This window comes from Cnephaeus nilssonii (assembly GCF_951640355.1).
Source record: "Cnephaeus nilssonii genome assembly, chromosome: 4".
Classification (NCBI taxonomy): Eukaryota; Metazoa; Chordata; class Mammalia; order Chiroptera; family Vespertilionidae; genus Cnephaeus; species Cnephaeus nilssonii.
The window spans coordinates 100,922,818-100,941,638 of record NC_137075.1 but is presented as its reverse complement, the minus strand read 5'-3'; positions in this window follow the sequence as shown (position 1 = coordinate 100,941,638).

The window sequence follows — 18,821 nt, the reverse complement described above, 5'->3', positions numbered from 1 at the left end:
CGGCGTTCTCCAGCAGGAAGGAGATAAAAGCTCCAGATTGCGCTGAACCCCAGCTCTGACTGCACTGAACCCCAGTTCCGGGCGAAACCCTGGGAAGCCAAGGCTCATGCTGGGGGAACCTGGGCTGTGGGGCGGAGGCACAGAGGAGCGGCGAAAGGCAGAGCTCCGGAGGTGCGCACATGAATGCGCACAGAGGACGGACTGTTGCCTGTGCCACTGAATAGCCCTGGCGGGGAGGAGACAGGGGCTCCGGACCGTGCTGAACCCCAGTTCCGACTGCACTGAACCCCAGTCCGAGCAAGACCCTGGGAAGCCAGGCTCATACTGGGGGAATCTGGGCTGTAAGGCGGAAATGCAGAGAAGCTGCGAAAGGCAGAGCACTGGAGGCGTGCACAGGAATGCGCGCAGAGGATGGTCTGTTGACTGTGCCGCTGAATTGCCCTGGTGGGAAGGAGACAAAAGCGCCAGACTGCGCTGAGCCCCAGTTCCGACTACACTGAAACCCAGTTCCGGGCGAGAATCTGAGAATCCAGATTCACTGGGGGAGAGACTAGACTGTTTGGCAGCGGGCGAAACTCCAGGGCGCTTTTCTCTCAGAGGTGTTTGCAGGGAGTACAGAGGGACACTGAGACACAGGAACCTCATAGGGCGGGGCTGACAGGAAGCCAAGGCTGTAGGCTCCACCCTGAAACTCCACCCCATCCAAGCTGAGCACAGAGGCTTTTACAATTTTGCAAGTCTAGTTGAATAAGGCTGTCTCCTGGCATAGACACAGCTGATCCTCACAGCCAATTAGACTGGAGGCCAAATCCTCCCAGTGTACTAACAGCAATCAAGGCTTAACAACACCAAGACTTTGCACTCAGCCCACAAAGGGGGGTATCAAGAGTGACCACCTAGGGAGATTGGGGAAGCTGAGCTATAGGGAGGCAGCCAAAAGGTGAAGACACCGAAGCAGGTCACGAATAGAAGGGATGAAGGAAAGTAAACTAATGGACGACACAGTGTTCAGAACCACATTTATAAGGTTACTTAAGAATCTTCTGGAGGACCAAGATGGCAGCATAGGGCAGACGCCTGATTGTTGCCTACCACAACAATTTTGAAACTACAACTGGAAAACAGAGCAGACACCATCCAGAACAATGGCCGGAGGAATTGCTGAGAAGGAATTGACCGATGGGAGTTGGGATCGGGAATACGAGGCCCCGCTGGGTCCCGGATCCAGGTGCACTTGCCCGGCGACTGGTCGCCGCTGCAGACCCGAGTGCCGCCGCAGCGACCTTGGACCAGCCCGCTGCCGTGCACCGGGCGCACCAGAGCTTCGCCGAGCCCGCCGCCCAGCGAGTTCCACGGCAGCCGCCCCAGAGCTTTGAGAAAATGGCCGAAGGAAATGCTGAGAGGGAATTGACAGACAGGAATTGGGATCAAGAAGACTAAGCCCTGCTGGGTCCCGGGTCCAGGTGAGGCCGCGCCCCTGGGTCCGGGCGAGGCCACACGCCCCTGGGTCCGGGTGAGGCCACGCGCCCCTGGGTCTAGGTGAAGCTGGATCCCGGGTCCAGGTGAGGCCGTGCGCCCCTGGATCTGGGTGAGGCTGGGTCCTGGGTCCGGGTGAAGCTGGATCCTGGGTCCGGGTGAGGCCGTGTGCCCCTGGATCCGGGTGAGGCTGGGTCCCGGGTCCGGGTGAGGCCGCGCCCCTGGGTCCGGGAGAGGCCACGCGCCCCTGGGTCCGGGTGAGGGCACACGCCCCTGGGTCCGGGTGTAGCTGGATCCCGGGTCCGGGTGAGGCCGTGTGCCCCTGGAACCGGGTGAGGCTGGGTCCCAGGTCCGGGTGAGGCTGCGCGCCCCTGGGTCTGGGCGAGGCCCTGCGCCCCTGGGTCTGGGAGAGGCCACGTGCCCCTGGGTCCGGGTGAGGCTGGATCCCAGGACCGGGTGAGGCCGTGCACACCTGGGTCCGGGTGAGGCCACGCGCCCCGGGGCCCGGGTGATGCTGGGTCCCAGGTCTGGGTGAGGCCGCATGCCCCCGAGTCCGGGTGAAACCACGCCCCTGGTCCAGGCGAGACCAAACCAGAGGGAGTCGGACCTGCATTACCATCCAGAGCTGAAAAGTCAGTGCCGACATATACACATAAGGAACTGGTGGACATTGAAATTGGGTCTCAAAAGAACTGTTGGTCCAGAAAGAAACTTACTACAGACTGATTCATTTGCCTGTCAGCATAACTATTATTGCTCGTCTCACATTCGGTTCTTATATTTCTAGTAACACATGATCTCACTCATCTAGGGGAAATGATGAACAACATAGACTGATGAACAAGAGCAGACCCAGAAACAAGGAGGCATCGATCGGTCTGTCGGGCCTCAGAGGGAGGGTAGGGAAGGGTGGGGGTAGGGGGGAGAAATCAACCAAAGGACTTGTGTGCATGCATACCAGCCTAACCAATGGTTAAGGACAACAGGGGGGTGGGGGCATCCGTGGGGAGGGGGAGGGGATGGGAATGGGGGGATGAGGACAAATATGTGACACCTTAATCGATAAAGAAATTTAAAAAAAAAAAAAAAAATAAATAAATAAAATAAAATTTCTGATGATACGCAGCCACTGAGGCGGCCACATGCCGAGGATGAAACATTTGCTGCTCCTGAGGATGAAACATTTGCGAAATAATGTTTTTTCCTCAAAGTGACACACTACCCGAGTTATGCTCAGTTTTTTGTCGAAGTTTGACACACCAAGCTCAAAAGGTTGCCCATCACTGATCTAGGCCATTCTCGGGAGCTGCATTCCCATGTGAGCTCCCATGCGCCAGGGTGTACAACTCTCAAACAGATTAGAACTTTGATATATTGACAATTACTTCTTTTATCATCATTATGCAAATCAAGATTTCAATAATGGTCGGATTTATGAACTTACGCCAGTGAGATATTAAGTGGATGCTACAATTTTAAATTCTCTGCTCCCAATTTTTGGGGCCAATGTTTCAGAGAAATGATGCAAAATTTATGAACCTAGAGCTATTTTAGGGAAAATACAAAACAATGACACAGAAAACAGGATGAGGTCCACTGAAACCACAAAAGAGTGAGTGCCAGCCTGGCACAGCGATGAGCATGTTGTATACATCATATCTCCTTTAACCCACTCAAAGTCATCATAATGTTCCATCAATTCCCATTGACTTAGCTGTATTTTGGACTTTCAATATGCAGAAATCTTAGGAGGAATATAAGGTTTTCTTTTCTAAATATTGGTTCCATGACCAGACTGGGGTGGCTCAGTTGGGTGGGTCATCATTCTGTACATGGAAGACTGTGGGTTCAATTCCCAGTCAAGGCACATACCTAGGTTGGGCGTGCAGTCCCCAGTGGGGGTACATATGAGACGCAACCAACTGATGCTTTTCTCTAACATCATCGATTCTCTCTCTCTCTTTCAAATCAGGAATCATATCCCTGGGATAGGATTTAAAGAAAGAATGGGTTCCATTACATCTTAGAAGGTAATTGTCAAATTTTAACTTCTAAATTCTTACCAAATTTCCCAATAGTTTCAAAGAATACCTTGAAGAGAACTAAACCGGCAATACAATTTTTTTATTTATACAAGTATTTTTACTGGCACCTGAACCTAGTTGGCCTGGCTTAGTGGCTGAGTGTTGACCTATGAGCCAGGTGCTCATGATTTAATTCCAGGTCAGGGCACATGCCCCAGTTGTGGGCTTAATCCCCAGTGTGGAGTAAGCAGGAGGCAGCCAATCAATGATTCTCTTATTGATGTTTCTCTCTCCCTCCACCCTCTCCTTTCCTCTCTGAAACCCATTATATATCCTATCTAATAATAGACAAATATGCAAATTGACCATACCTCCAACACACCCACAAGCCATGCCCACCATCCAATCAGAGCGAGTATGCAAATTAATCCAGACCAAGATGGCTACAGCCACAGAGAGCAAGGTTTCCTAGGTAACAGAGGAAGCCAAGCTTTCCGCCTGCCCTTGCCAGGCCTAAGCCTCCACTCAAGCTACAAAGTTTCGATTATAGAAGGTAAACAAATTCAAACAAATGGCGGCAGAATGGAGCTTGAGAGAGCAGGCCAGGGTTGTTCCTGGCAACAGGGGAAGCAAAGCTTTCCGCACACCCTGGCCGGGCCCAACCGCTTAAGGCAACAAAGTTTCAATTATAACCCCAACACAAATGGCTGCTGGCATTGGAGGGAGCCCCAGGCTTGGCTCCGCTCCAGGCTACAAAGTTTCAATTGTAGAAGGAAAATAAATTCCAGATACCAGTGCCTCCACTTGGCTTGCCAGGGGGCGTGGCTGGCCTGCAAACCACCACAGGCCCCTCGCTCAGGCTCCCCACACCCCAGGGGAACCCCACCTGATCTGGGATGCCCTTCAGGGCAAACCAGCTGGCCCCCACCTGTGCACCAGGCCTCTATCCTATCTAATAAAAGAGTAATATGCAGATTGCCCATCACTCCAACACACAATATAGCTGCCCCCATGTGGTCAAAGATCCTGCCCCCATGTGGACACAAGATGGCCACCACAAGATGACCAGCAGGAGAGGGCAGTTGGGAGGCACCCGGCCTGCAAGGGAGGGCAGTTGAGAAGGACCAGGCCTGCAAGGGAGGGCAGTTGAGAGGGACCAGGCCTGCAAGGGAGGGCAGTTGGAGGTGATCAACCCTGCAGCAGAGGGCACTTAGGGGTGACCAGGCCGGCAGAGGAGGGAAGTTGGGGGCAAACAGGCTGGCAGCAGAGTGGTTAGGGGGTGATCAGGCTGGCAGGCAGAAGCGGTTAGGGGCAATCAGGAAGGCAGGCAGGCAAGCAGTTGGGAGCCAGCACTCCTGGATTGTGAGAGGGATGTCCGACTGCCCGTTTAGGCCCGATCCTGGTGGGCCTAAATGGGCAGTCGGACATCCCTCTAGGGGTCCCATATTGGAGAGTATACAGGCTGGGCTGAGGGACAACACCCCTCCGTGAACGAATTTCGTGCACCGGGCCTCTAGTATATATATAAAGACCCACCCGGATTGGCTCAGTGGATAGAGCGTCAGCCTGTGGATGGGGCATCTTGGGTTCAATTCCAGTCAAGGGTGTACTTAGGATGCAGGCTCCTCCCTGGCTCAGGCCCTGGTTGGGGCATGTGCAAGAGACAACCAATGGATATGTGTCTCTCACATTGATATTTCTCTCAGTCTTCCCTTTCTCTTCCACTCTCTCTAAAAAGTAATTGGAAAAATATACTTGGGTGAGGATTAAAACAAAACAAAACAAAACAAAACTATATATATATTTTTTTCAAGGTGGAAAGAGGAAGGAGAGAGAGAAACATCAATGATGAGAGAGAATCATTGATCAGTTGCCTCCTGCACACCCAACACTGGAGATGGAGTCTGCAACCAGGAATCAAACCAGGGCCTCCTGGTTCATAGGTCCATGCTCAACCACTGAGCCACATTGGCCAGGCTGACTTCTGTGTTGTAAAGCTAATCTCTGGGCATTCAATACAGGGGAAGCTTCTTCTCTGTGACACTATGGCCTGTCTCTGGTGACCTTCCTCCCGCTCTTCCTCTCAAATGTCTGAATGTCAGTGATTCTAACCCTGAGGCTGGCCACCTCAGGGCCTCAGGACCTCCTCGGAGGGCTCAGACCACAACTCCTCCCAGTGACTATTACGGGATTTCAGAAGAGAGCCCATCTTCCTTTTTGAGCCTAGGTCTCCGGCATGTACTCCTGTCCACTGAAGGCCCAAGCTGAGAACATGGGCTGACTCTGGCCTTCCCTCCCATCCATACCCTACCTGGTCAGTCCTCACACCCACACCCACACCCACACCCACTCCAACTGAGCTAATCCTCCCACCGCCATCTCCGACCCCTGAAGGGGGGTACACCTGCCTGACCACATCCGTCTTATACATTGTAGCCAACGGGACCATTAGCACAAACACTTCCCGGGCCATTTTCCCACTCAGAACCCTTCAGGTGCCTCCAGGATAAAAGCCCAAGTCCTTGCAACGGCCTCCTCCCTGCTCCCCTGTGGGCCCCACATGAACCCTTTTCCTGGTTCTCACACATCCCTAGGGGCTTCCCCGCCGTCCCCTATCTCTGCTCTGCAGAAAAGGAAACAAGGTCAGAGCTATGCCCAGCCCTGCTTTCTACAAGGGGAAACTGAGGCTTGGAAGGCTCAGGTCACATTGCTGTCCAGTGGCTGAGCCAGAAGTCCAGGTGAGCTGATACCTAAGCCCCGAACCACATGACCTTCCTCAGTAAACATGTTTTAAGTAGATGAGCATTTAAAAAATCAATTCTTAAACTCACAAAATATCGTATTCTTAGCAATAAAACAAGGCTTGTTCACATCCTATATAATAAAAGCCCAGTGACTGAACTGTGGAATGACCAGAATGATGACCAGTCGCTATGATGCTCACTGACCACCAGGGGGCAGATGCTCAATGTAGGAGCTGTCCCCTGGTTGTCAGTGCACTCCCACAGTGTTAGCACTGCTAGGCTGATCAGGATGAATGGAGCTTCCACAGCAGGCAGATCCCTGCAGGCCATCCACCCCACCAGTACACGAATCCTGTGTACCGGGCCTCTAGTCTATCTATATAAAAGCCTAATATGCTAACTGTCCCTCCAACCGTTTGACCAGATGCTCTGACTGGTAGGTTAGCTTACTGCTGGAGTCCAGATGACCGGGACTGGGCCAGATGGGCCAGACATGCCCTGGAGCCCTCCCAAGGTCCCTTCCCGGCCCTAATGGTGCATCACTGGGGTCCCTGGGTCCGGCGTGTGCCCTCTCGCAATCTGGCACCCACTGGGGGATGACGGAGAGCCGAATCTGTGCACCGGGCCTCTAGTTTGAAAGATTAAAAAAATCAAATCACAGAAGCAGAAGATAACAGATTACTAGGAAATGAAACATAGCATTTCCCCACTTATTTCTATGTGCTGGTCAGCTTCTGAGGATTGAGGCACTTAGGAGGCAGGTTGAGTGACCCACGGTACCTGGTCTTGTCCTAGAACTTGCTGCCTTCCCTGCTGGCTTTGGCCTGGGTCTCTGTGATCACTTCTGGAGACATTTCTCAGCAGTAATAGGATCAGTTCCATATCTTTGTGCAATTCCCAGTAAGTTTTTCCAAAATGTCGAATATGAGGAGAGACTGTACCACGTGGAAGTCATACAAATGGGCAATGATGGTGAACAGGTTGCCACCCTCTTTGCCCTCGCTTCCCTTTTTATAGACGTCATCAAACTTCCTCACTGCGGTCTCCAGAAAGGGAGCTCTGGCCTGCACGAATGAAACAGACCAAACGTCATTGCCAATACCTGACAATCGTGACAGCAAGTTCCTCTCAGGGATCCTTCTTTTCAACAAGCTGAAGTGTTTATGCTGAAAGTGTCAGTACTTTTAAAATCAACGAATCCATATACACATGGTAGGATACACATGCCCACAGGGTATCCACTTTTTTTTTAGTGTCTTTTTCAAAAATATATTTTATTGATTTTTTTACAGAGAGGAAGGGAGAGGGATAGAGAGTTAGAAACATCGATGAGAGAGATACATCGACGAGCTGCCTCCTGCACACCCCCTACTGGGTATGTGCCTGCAACCAACGTACATGCCCTTGATCAGAATCGAACCTGGGAGCCTTGAGTCTGCAGGCCGACACTCTATCCACTGAGCCAAACCGGTTAGGGCAAGGTCATCCACTTTAAAAGCCCGTATGCGTGTACAGTATGGATACACGGTCACACGGACTGTTGGATGTAGCACAGAACAATCCGCCAGAGCACTGGAGCCTCCCCTGTAAGCACACCCTCTCGTCTTCTAGGTCAAGGTGGACTGCCTCAGCCAGCAGCCATCTGGCTCACTGGAAAAAGACCACCGCCTAGCTCTGTCTGCAAGGCTGCCCATCTAACAGCACTCCCTCTGAAGGCGCGCTGAGCCTGGAGGAGACATGGAGCGGTGTGGAAGGTCCAGTTGGGAAGTGACACCTGCACAAACGCAGACCTGCGGGACCTGGGAAGGAAGACCTTGAGATAGAACTGGAAGCTGTGACCAGCCACTCGGCCACTAGACGTAAAAGGTTAAACTCCGAGGATCAGGAGCTGGAAGAGGAAACCTGGAGGGGAAGAGCAGGTTAAGGGGGGCTGCTTCAATTGTGGCTGCAGGTGAGCTCAGCCAGAGAGGTGAGAGTGTGAAACACACGTGACATTGCTGAAGGGCAAACACTAAATGCTAGAAGACTCCAGAGAAAGGCGCAGATGGGCAGGAGGGAGTGACCTCACAGAGGCCAGCGCCCAGAGACGGGGGTTCTCTGTGGGTAACAAATAATAATGTAATCTGTAAACTCCCTACTGGAGCCCCTTCACGAAAATCAACCTGAAGAGCACACTATGACCACAACATTATGCTCAAATATATCTTAAAAAAGAGAAATTAGCCCAGTCGGCATCACTCAGTGGTTGAGAGTCGACCTATGAACTAGGGACTCGAGGTTTGAATCCTGGTCAGGGCACAGGCCCAGGTTGCAGGCTCAATCCCCAATGTGAGGCCAGCCGGAGGCTGCCCATCAGATTCTCTCTCATCATTGATGTTTTTCTCTCTCTCCCTCTCCCTTCTTCTCTGAAATCAATAGAAAGATATTTTTTAAAAGGAAAATTAGAATTCTGCAGACATAAAAATAATTTATGTATAAAATACTCAGGTTGAACGTTTTCAACACATGGACAATCATTTTCATGAAGCATGATTGAAATTACTTAACTTCATCAAATATCTGAAATTCTGAATGTATTTGATGTCCTCAATATAGACTATAACTTAGGAGAGCATTTAAAACGAGCAATACCATTCCTGTTGCTGAAGTTGCTAATCACGTACATGAGTTCCGATGGGACTTGCACACAACTCTGCAGAGACCTCATGTTTGATTGATAAATGACTCATGAGCAGCTCAGTGACGGACCCCGGGCTCGTGACACAGTCTGGGTCCCACGAGGACGCTCCTGTCACCACAGAACTGGAGCTTAATGGCCGCCGCCCCCGGAGAGCTCATGGCTCTGCACAGGTTTCAGGGGCCGCCATGCGCCCAGGCACCAGGATGAGGCCCCGCATCGAGTCCTTCCTGGTGTCCTCAGGCCAGGAGAGCAGGTTGGCGTGGGAAGCGGCCCCGTGACCTCCTGTGCTCAGTCCAGTGGACGCCGGACCTGCAGCAGGTGGCCAGGGCCGATGGCTTTCACTAAACTCGGTGACATTCCGTCTGAGCCCAGAGCCTCTGGCTGAGGAGGGTCCCGGTCCGTCACGGGAGGACTTGGGCCCGGGCAGCCCTGGAGCAGCGCCCTGAGCGGGGCCACACAGGGCAGAGGCGGCGCCGGCTCCATCTCCCTCTGCGGGGAGGGCGGCCTGGCCTGTGAGGAGGAGTCTTCCTCAGAAACAAACCCGACTCAGAAGGCGCCTCCCTCAGCGGCGGGTCCACGCAGAGCGGGGAGGCCCACCCCCCCCCCCCCCCCCCCGGGGCCCCCACTCCCCATCTTTGCTGCAGAAGCTGACGGACTCCCCGCAGTGAGCTCGTCTCCCCGCGGGGCTGCCCTCCGGGGTCGCCCCACCAGCTCCCCTCCCCCCGCAGGGTCAGCCGCCTCAGGGCCCCGCCCGCCGCCCCAGGGTCCCCTGCTGTCAGCAGCCACTCTGGCCAGGCACTCCTAAGCCCCTGGACCCTGCCATCTTCCTGAAGCACCTGGTTACTTCCTGCAGGGGCGGGACTTCCGGGCGGAGAGCGGGCTCTGTGAGGGGCGGGGCGGGGCCCCCTGCTGGCGGGCGGCGGCAGTGCAGGGAACCGCGCAGCTGCAGTGTGTCTCCTCCAGCCAAGCTGTACCAGGAGGAGGTGGTGAGTGCAGAGATGAGGTCTCCCTTCATCCTGGGAAGCCCTGCAGGTCCTGGCACAGAGGCCTCTTCCCGCCCTGCCACGGAAGGGGCCGTGCTTGTCGCAGGGCGTGCATCTTGTCACACACGGGTGCACTGACGGGGGAGAGAACATGCCCATAGGAAAATGTGTCCCTGTGCCTGGGCGTGTGTTTACCAGTATTTACAGGAAATTCCTACTCTGCTGTTCTGAGACTGGTGTTTCCACTCCACCTTGGGCCGCGTGATACCTCTTCTGAGGTGTGTTCTACAGTGTCCCCAAATCCATGCGGGTGGGAGATAGTGACCGTGGCCTTATTTGGGAACAGGGCCTTTGCAGATGTAATCACGTTCAGAGGAGGCCTTGGGTCTTGGATGGGTGGGCCCTCACTGCAGTGACAGGTGTCCTTGTAAGAGGGAAATTAGACTCACTCGCAGAAAGAAGGTCATGTGACTTGGACGCAGACATGGGTGGGGAGGATGGGTCTCCAAGCCAGGGAACCAGGACAGCTGGCAGCACCAGAAGCTGGGAGAGATTTTCCCTTGCAGCCCCAGAAGGACCAACCTTGCGCTCACCCTGATTTCCGGGAGTGAGCATTTCACAGGCAGTGTGGAGAGCTCTGTTCCCAGCCCACCTGCCCAGTCACTGTCTCCTATGCTCTGGAGAGAAGCCACAGGAGAGGAAGGGACTCCCAGCTGCAGCCTCCAGGCTGGGTGTGAGGAGCAGGTGGAGGGGGTGCCTTGGGCACTGGGTTATCCCTGCCTCCCTGGGCACCTCCCATCCTGTGCCCTGACAGGTGGACCCGGGCTGGTGTCTGCCAGAGGGCTGAGGACCTGTGTGCAGGGCTGTGCAAGGGAGACTCAAGAGCAGGCGTGTCTCCCGTCTGTCCCACCTCCTCCATTGCTGCGTGCAGATACTCAACACCCTCACTACCTCCACCCAGGTCTCTACAGGGTCTCCCTTCTGTCTTACACCCTGGAGCCCATGCCTGTCTCTCATCCAATGATTTCTCTGGTTGCAGTTGGGAAGAGGGAGTCTGTCACCCTTTTTGTCAGCACATGTTACAAATGAAGTAAATCTGTTTATTCCCACAGAGTGCTTGGAAGGGGTCTGGCCCACAGTAGCTGCTCAGTGAATGAATGTCAGCGCCCTCCCCAGGCATTCAGGGCAGTTGTTGGACAGGAACTTCTGCTTCTCTGGAGCTGGTGAAAGGGCTGGTTACAAACATACAACATCCCATGAATGACACAGGGGCTGTCGGGTGTGCAACAGGGCAAGTGGTAGGGCCAGGGTGCTGGTGTGCACGCATGTGTGCATGAGTGTATGTGCATGAGTGTGTGCGTGTGCATGAGTGTGTGTGTGCATGTGTGTGTGTGCATGAGGGTGTGTGTGTGTATTTTGAAGATTTGCCAGTGCTTCACAGGTTATCATCTAGAAATAGCTTAGGGAAAATGCAAGAAGGTACCCTGTGGGCAAGGGCTCCTGGCCCACAAGTCTCATTGGCACAAACCACACTTTACATCTAATAAAGGTGCTGATGGCTCTGAGTCTCCAGGAGTCAGCAGGATGTGGGAACGTGAGCCGGAAAGCCGTCCTGGTCACACTGCAGAAGGTTCAGGCGAACTTGTATCCTTGTCACACGCCTCAGAGCCCAGGAGGCCCAGGCTCTCTCTCTCCTTTGATCAGGTTGGAGACAGAGCCCCTGGCACAAGGGCTCCCTCTAGAAAGCCTGCTCGCCCTCTGGCTTCACACGATGGAGGCCAGTGGAAGGAGAAATGCTTTTCCTTTCTCTGGAGGCCTCTTGGAGAAAGGGGAGGGGCGGGAACGGAGAGGGTTCGTGTTTAATGCGAATGAAGTTTTAGTTTTGTAACATGGAAAAAGTTCTGGAGATGGGTGGGAGGATGGTTGTACAGCAGCTGTTAATGCCACTGAACTGTGCTCTTAACCTGGCTACGTGGTCAGTTTCCTTGTGTGTGTTTTTCCACCATTAAGATGGAAACCAAATGGCCTGCCCATTCTCTGCCATCCTGTCCTGTGACTTTGCTGCCTCCCGTCCTCTCCAGCGCTGCCACTGGCCACTCCTCACACCCACCTCTGCCCCCAAGCCAGCTGCCCCTCAAGATGAGGCACTGACCCCTGCAGGCAAGCTTCACAGCTAATCACCATGACCTTGGAGGGGCCAACACTGGACTCCCACTGGCAATGGGGCGTGCGGGACGCGCATCCACGGGGAGCACAGAACATCACAGGCCCTTACAGGAGGCCCCGGCTCCTCCTAAGGCGGTGAATGTATTTCATCTTTTCTCTTCACGCCTTTAGAGCAGGGCTTACCAGCCTCTCCTCGCTGCACAGGCCCCTGTAGCCCATCAAGGCCAGCCCTGGGGTGTCCATCCTGGGTTTCAAGAGCACCATTGCCTCTCTGAGGCCTGACAGCACCAGCTTTGCCCTTGGCCCCTGTACATTGCTCACCAGCACATGCTTGCATCTCACTATGTGAAGGAGACAGTGCAGCCTGGTGGTTAAGAGCCAGGTCTCTCTGCTCAGACCTGCTGTGGTTCAATTCCTGGCTCAGCCAACTGGTCTTGGGCAAGGTACATAAGCTGGTTGTTCTGCAGTTTTCTGATCTCTAAAACAGGGGTCAGAAGACCTTCCTCAGTACTGTTATCAGGATGAAATGGAGCTAATCCATCCTGTCCAGGAAGCATTGGCATTGAGAAGACCAATTGGTAACCACTCTATCTGGCCGGTCCAGCAGTTTTATTCAGCCACTAGCTGAGATGGCCATGTATATGTAGATATGTATGCATATCACATGTCTGTGTAGACATATACCCATGTCATATGTATGTGTAGATATAAGGATGCCTATTAACAGATGAGACGGGTCCCTACAATCTCCTTTTCCACCCGTACCTGTCGCTGCACTGGCCAGCTCCTGCCCACAGTAAGCACATGATGCTGCCACCAGAAGCTGTCAACAGCCATCCTGTGTGAAGCACCAACATCCTGTTGGAAGGAGCCCGAGGAGGCAAAGCAAAGAGAATCCCCATCTCAGCCTCAGCGGGAGAACGCAGCTCTCCGAGCCATGTCTTTAAGCAGTCTGTGCTCGCATCGGCAGCCCATATACTAAAACTGGAACCAGTTATATAAGCAATCTCCCCTACAAGCTCACAGTCGTGCTGGTTCGCCCGGTGGTGTGGCTCAGTACTTGTACATTGACCCATGAACCAGGAGGTCACAGTTCAATCCCTGCTCAAGGCACATGGGCACTATCCCCAGTAGGGGGCGTGCAGGAGGCAGCTGACCAACTGTTCTCTCTCATCACTGATGTTTCTATCCCTCTGGCCCTCTCCCTTCCTCTCTGAAATCAATTAAAGATATATATGTAATCATGCTGGTTTAAATGTAAAAGGGATAATTGCTTGGATAACAAGACACCTCAAATACTCAAGTTGCACAAACATACAAGGATCCCTTGTTTTTCACTCTCCACGTACCTGCAAAGTCGCCATCCTGGTTAAACGCACACATCGACAGATGAACAGATTCTATTTCTACCAAGGAGTTTCCAAGCTAAGCCGCCAGCCCGATGCCTTCTCGCCCCACCATGGAGGCTGCTCTTGGGCTGGCAGCTTGGTCTCCTGTGAGCTTCCCTCACACGTCATTGAAACGTCTCTTCAGACTCATCCTGTGCTAAGTCATCTCCTGCCTTAGGCTGCGAGGCCACTGCAGAAAAGGATTACTCAGCTCACACTTAAAGGTGGAAGGCACTCGGCACTGTGGGGACACAGTAACTGTACCAGCAGGTTTGAGGAAATCATTCGGAAATGACGCTGTAAGTCGGGGATAAGCAAAATTTACCTCAGTAATATAATATGCATAAAAGCGATAAGATTTTTCTAACTTTTATTTAAAACACATTTTTATTGATTTCAGAGAGGAAGGGAGAGGGAGAGAGAGAGAGAAACATCAACGATGAGAGAGAATCATTGATCGGCTGCCTCCTGCGTGCGCCCTACAGAGGATGGAGCCCACTACCAGGGCATGTGCCCTCACTAGGAATTGAACCATGACCTCCTAGTTTGTAGGTCGATGCTCAACCACTGAGGAACACCACCAGGGCCCAGCAGCATATTTTGAAGGGAGGGGTATAGGTAGGACCATGTTGACACTATTGTGTGAAATATCTCCAAATATCTTGAGTTCAGGGCAGCCATTACCCTAAGTAAACCAATGAGGCAAAAGTGAGAAGGAATTAAAATCGAGACTACTTATAAAATAAAAATTGCTGAGGTCCCTGCTGCCACCCTAGTGAGGGCAGAGTGATAGCATGTTCTCGCCAGGAGGCGGGGGCCTGGCCTCCAAGACCCCTCGGGGCTGGTACTGAGCAGGCAGTCTGCCTAGGGGAGAGGGGACAAGTGCCAGGCAGGAGACACAGACAAGCCCTTGATTTTGGTCACAGCTTGTGACCTCAGCACCCTTGGACACACACATATACACACACGCATGTGCTTCAGTGTGTGTGCATGCAAACACAAACAAACACACTCACATACACACACACACTCTAGACTGCTGACCTGTTGCTGGGCCGGAGAGCAGCACAGCTCGTGCAGTTGCATCTGGTCCTCTTGGTTACCTCACCCTGTGATGCTCACCCGCGTGGCTGCCTCAGGAAGGTCCCAGAGCTGGGCCCTGTGACAGGCGAGGCTTGTCTGACTTTGGATTTCTACAAACAGGTCACTCGGGAGGTTGCTTGGGGCTGGAAAGAGAACTCTAGAGTTGGGGAGTCAGTCAGCCCCAAGTACAAGCATCACTGTGACTTCTAACTGGCTACGTGACCTTGGGCCAGTGAGCCGCTCGTAGGAGCTGAGCCCCAATCCAGAGTGCCTTAGGCTGTGACTGGCTGGAGGAGTTGCATGAGGCAGGCAGACCAGTTCACAAGCCCCGGCCAAGACCCAGGGACAGGGATGTCGGGGGTCGTGGGATGAGCACAGTCAGCTAAGAGGGGTGGGCAGATTCCAGACCCATTCTCAGGTTCAGGGGAGCTACCACCTGTGGGAAGTGGAGAGAGGAGGAGTCCAGCCCGCACCACAGGCTTTTGGCTTCGGTGATTGACAGCTGGTGTGCTTAGATAAGTAGGGAGCCCAGAGGAGCCAGGGAGAGTGGAGGAAGCCTGCTGCCCGGGCAGAAGGTCTAAGGCAGCCGACCTCAGGCCTGAAGCTCAGGAGTGGGCAGTGCTAGGGGAGCAGGTGGTCAGCCCTGCAGAGGCGGCCTGGAGGGCGCTGCCTCCACGGTGGAACCTGGGAGTGAGCACACAGGAGCGGTCAATGAGTGTTTGTGGAAGGAATGAGTGAGTGACAGAGCGACTGGCAAGTGTGAGCCCTGAAGGGCTGTCCCAGAAGGGAGAGAGTCAGGGGACAGAGGCTGAGAGCTCCGAGGGGTGACTGGCCAGTGTCAGATCCTGCAAAAGCCAAAGGCACAGGGGAGGAGGCCTAAGGTGCCGCTGCTCAGTTTGGTTCAAAGCACTGGGGAGGGCAGCTCGCTGAGTGGGCGGCTCCCACAGCGGCAGGACCTGGGGAAAGAATGGAAAGGAGGGAGAGGAGGCTCCTTACAGGAGAGGTTTGGTGAGGAAGCAAGGGCACATGCAGGCGGCCGCTGCACAGAACACCACTAGGTCAGGCCAGGAGGGGATTGCTACATGCCTCCCTCCCTCCTTCTTCTGACACTTCCTGGTTGAGCAGCCTTGGGAAAATCCAATGGAGCTCTGTAAGCTGAGCTCCTGTTTGAGATAAATCCCCAATCAAAATGGGATTCAACTAATAGGAGCTTAAAATAAACGCTGTTGCCTGGTAAACAGGAAACCTCGCTTTCCATGCTCTGACCTTTGGCAAAGGGAGCTGGTGGATTCTGGGGGCTGGGCAGACTGGGGGGCTGATGCAGGGAGCCCAGAGAACCTACACCCCAAAAACGCCACCAGTGACGAGCGGTGAGGAAAACTAGGACTCAATTCTACATCTCATTTTATTACAAACCCATCCTTGTGTTCCAGAATCAATGGCCATTTAACATACAACCCAAAGCACTTTGACAATTGACCATGTTAACACTTCTTTCTCAGTATTTTAGCTCAAACGGAGAAAATCTTTGTAAAACCCCAATCTCCAGGTTTAGTCCAACCCACGATGAGCACCTTTAGTAGCAAGAGGAAACAACTGTGTCAGGAACCCGGCCGAACACACAGCAGCAGGTGAGACTCCCGACGCAAACAAATGACTCCCTATAGAACATAAACGTGGAGTGTCCCCCAAGAAAGGTACACAGAGGTCAGACTCCTGACAAACATGAATGACGCCCTATGGCAGTGATGGCGAACCTATGACACGCGTGTCAGCACTGACACCCGTAGCCATTTTTGATGACACGCGGCCGCTGAGGCGGCCACATGCCGAGGATGAAACATTTGCTGCTCCTGAGGATGAAACATTTGCGACTAGAGATTTGGAGTTAGACTCTAACTCCAAGACTATATTCGCAAATGAAACTCTAGTCGCAAATGTTTCATCCTCTCCTATTAGACACTCTGTGCCGGAGGTCTGTAGGGCAATACAACAGAAGTCTGGCACAGAGCGTCTACTTCTGGGACTTCTGGTTAAGCTGGGATCTTTGCCCTACTTCTATGAGCAGAGCAGGGAGCAGCGGAACGCAGCGGGGGACGCATCTCTGGGGGCCCTGCCATTACCAGTAACCAAATAACAGTTAACCACAGCAACCATTATCTACTGTTCTGGGGTGTCATGGATTTCTAATCCATCATTACTGAGATAAGTGAGGGGGAGGCTGGGAGAGGCGAGGGTTTGTGGCGTGCTATGGATGCCATTTCCCACCATTAGAAATAGCGGCAGCCATTTTAATTCACATAAGGAACACTATCTTGCTCCATAGTGCAGACGCCATTTCACCACTATTACTGTTGTGCATCCTTATTAACCCCTATTTCTGCTTATTAACCCTGCCCTTTCCTAAAAGACAGTTCTATGCACCATTTTGTGGTTAGTTAGGCTAGTTAACCCCTAATTGCCTGCAGGCCTAACAAGCTATCTATAATTCTATCTTCTGTCACTGCCCCCCTGATGGAGAACCCAAAAAATAAAAAGCTAAGGTTAAGTAAAGGAAGTGGTAGTAGCAGTGGCTGACCCTTTCAAGAGACATGGACCAAGATGTATGGCTTTATAGAAAAAAATGGCAGATCATTTTGCGTTCTATGTACTGAAATGGTAGTAAGCAGAACGTGGAATATAAATAGACATTTCGAAAACTAATCATACTCAGCTCTTGGAAAAAAGTGAGGATGAAAGGAAGGAATACATTTCCAGGCAGCTACACCTTTATAAGAGCCAATCTAATTCCATCCTTAAATTTATGAAAGGCTCTACAAATTTAACATCTGCAAGTTTGAGCATTGCTCACTCTACAGGTCAGCATGGAAAAGTGCTCAGTGAGGGAGAATTTATTAAAGAAACTCTCCTAAGATGTGCACCAGTTCTATTTCACGATATGCAGAATAAAGATGCAATTATTAAGAGAATATCTGAATTACCACTCAGTACAAATATCATAAAAGAGCGAATAATGAAACTGAACACAAACGTACAACATCAATTAAAGAGAGACATAGGGAAGTGTAAATATTTTTCGATCTCTCTTGATGAAACTACTGATGTCACATCACATGCTCAGTTGGCCATTATTGGTCGATATTCTGATGGTCTCACAATGAGAGAAGAGTTGATAAAGTTAGTATCAGTGTCAACAAGTAAATCAGGAAGCGAAATATGTAAGGTTGTTATACAAACATTTTGTGACCTAAGCATTGATATCTCTAAAGTGTGACAGTGACGACAGATGGGGCACCAAATATGGTGGGGGGAAAAGTCGGATTTGTCAAATTGTTTACAGAAGCTATTGGACATCCGCTTGTGCCTTTTCATTGTATTATCCATCAGGAGGCTTTATGTGTCAAGGTAGGATTCACCGACTTAAATGACTTAATGTCAGTTGTTACATAAATAGTTAATTTAATAGCTGCTCGCCCCCTTCACAAGTGAGAATTTTCAGCACTTTTGCTGGAGGTTGATTCCACCTACAGTGGACTGCTGATGTACAATAATGTAAGATGGCTGAGCCGAGGCAAAGTTCTTGAGTGCTTTGAAGAAATTAAGGTATTTCTTGACCATAAGGATCTGGGAAACTTTCCTCATCTTAATGATGATAAGTGGGTCAACACCCTGATGCTTTTTACAGATCTCTCTGTTCATATTAATGAACTGAATTTAAAGTTACAAGGTTTTGGCAAAAGTATTGACGTTATGTTTGGATACATAAAAGCTTTTGAGAGTAAAGTTAAAATTTTCAAGTGAGATGTAGAAACTAAAACTTTTAAGTATTTTCCTCAAGTAACAAAGTATTTTGAGAAGGCCAGTGCAGCTGTACAAAATGAAATGGAACTCTTGCATATGAAGTACCAGCATGTTTTAGACTCGTTACTTGAGCAGTTTAGTGATAGATTTAGTCAATTTAGAAGTCTAGAACAGACCATGAAAATAATTAAGTATCCTGATGTAGTAATCTACAGTAGTTTGGAATTAAATGGTTTCCAATGGATGCAAATTGATGATTTGGAGATGCAACTTGCAGAATTTCAAGACAGTATCTGGGCTCAGGTGTTTGTCGACTTGAGGTCAAAGCTTGAGAATCTGGAAAGGTGCCGCTTGGAGAATCAAGAGGAGTGCCACTACGAACAGGAAATTTGGAGTGCCTGGAACCGACTACCAGACACTTTTAGCACCCTGAAAAATATAGCAATGGCTTTACTCACAATTTTTCCCTCTACATA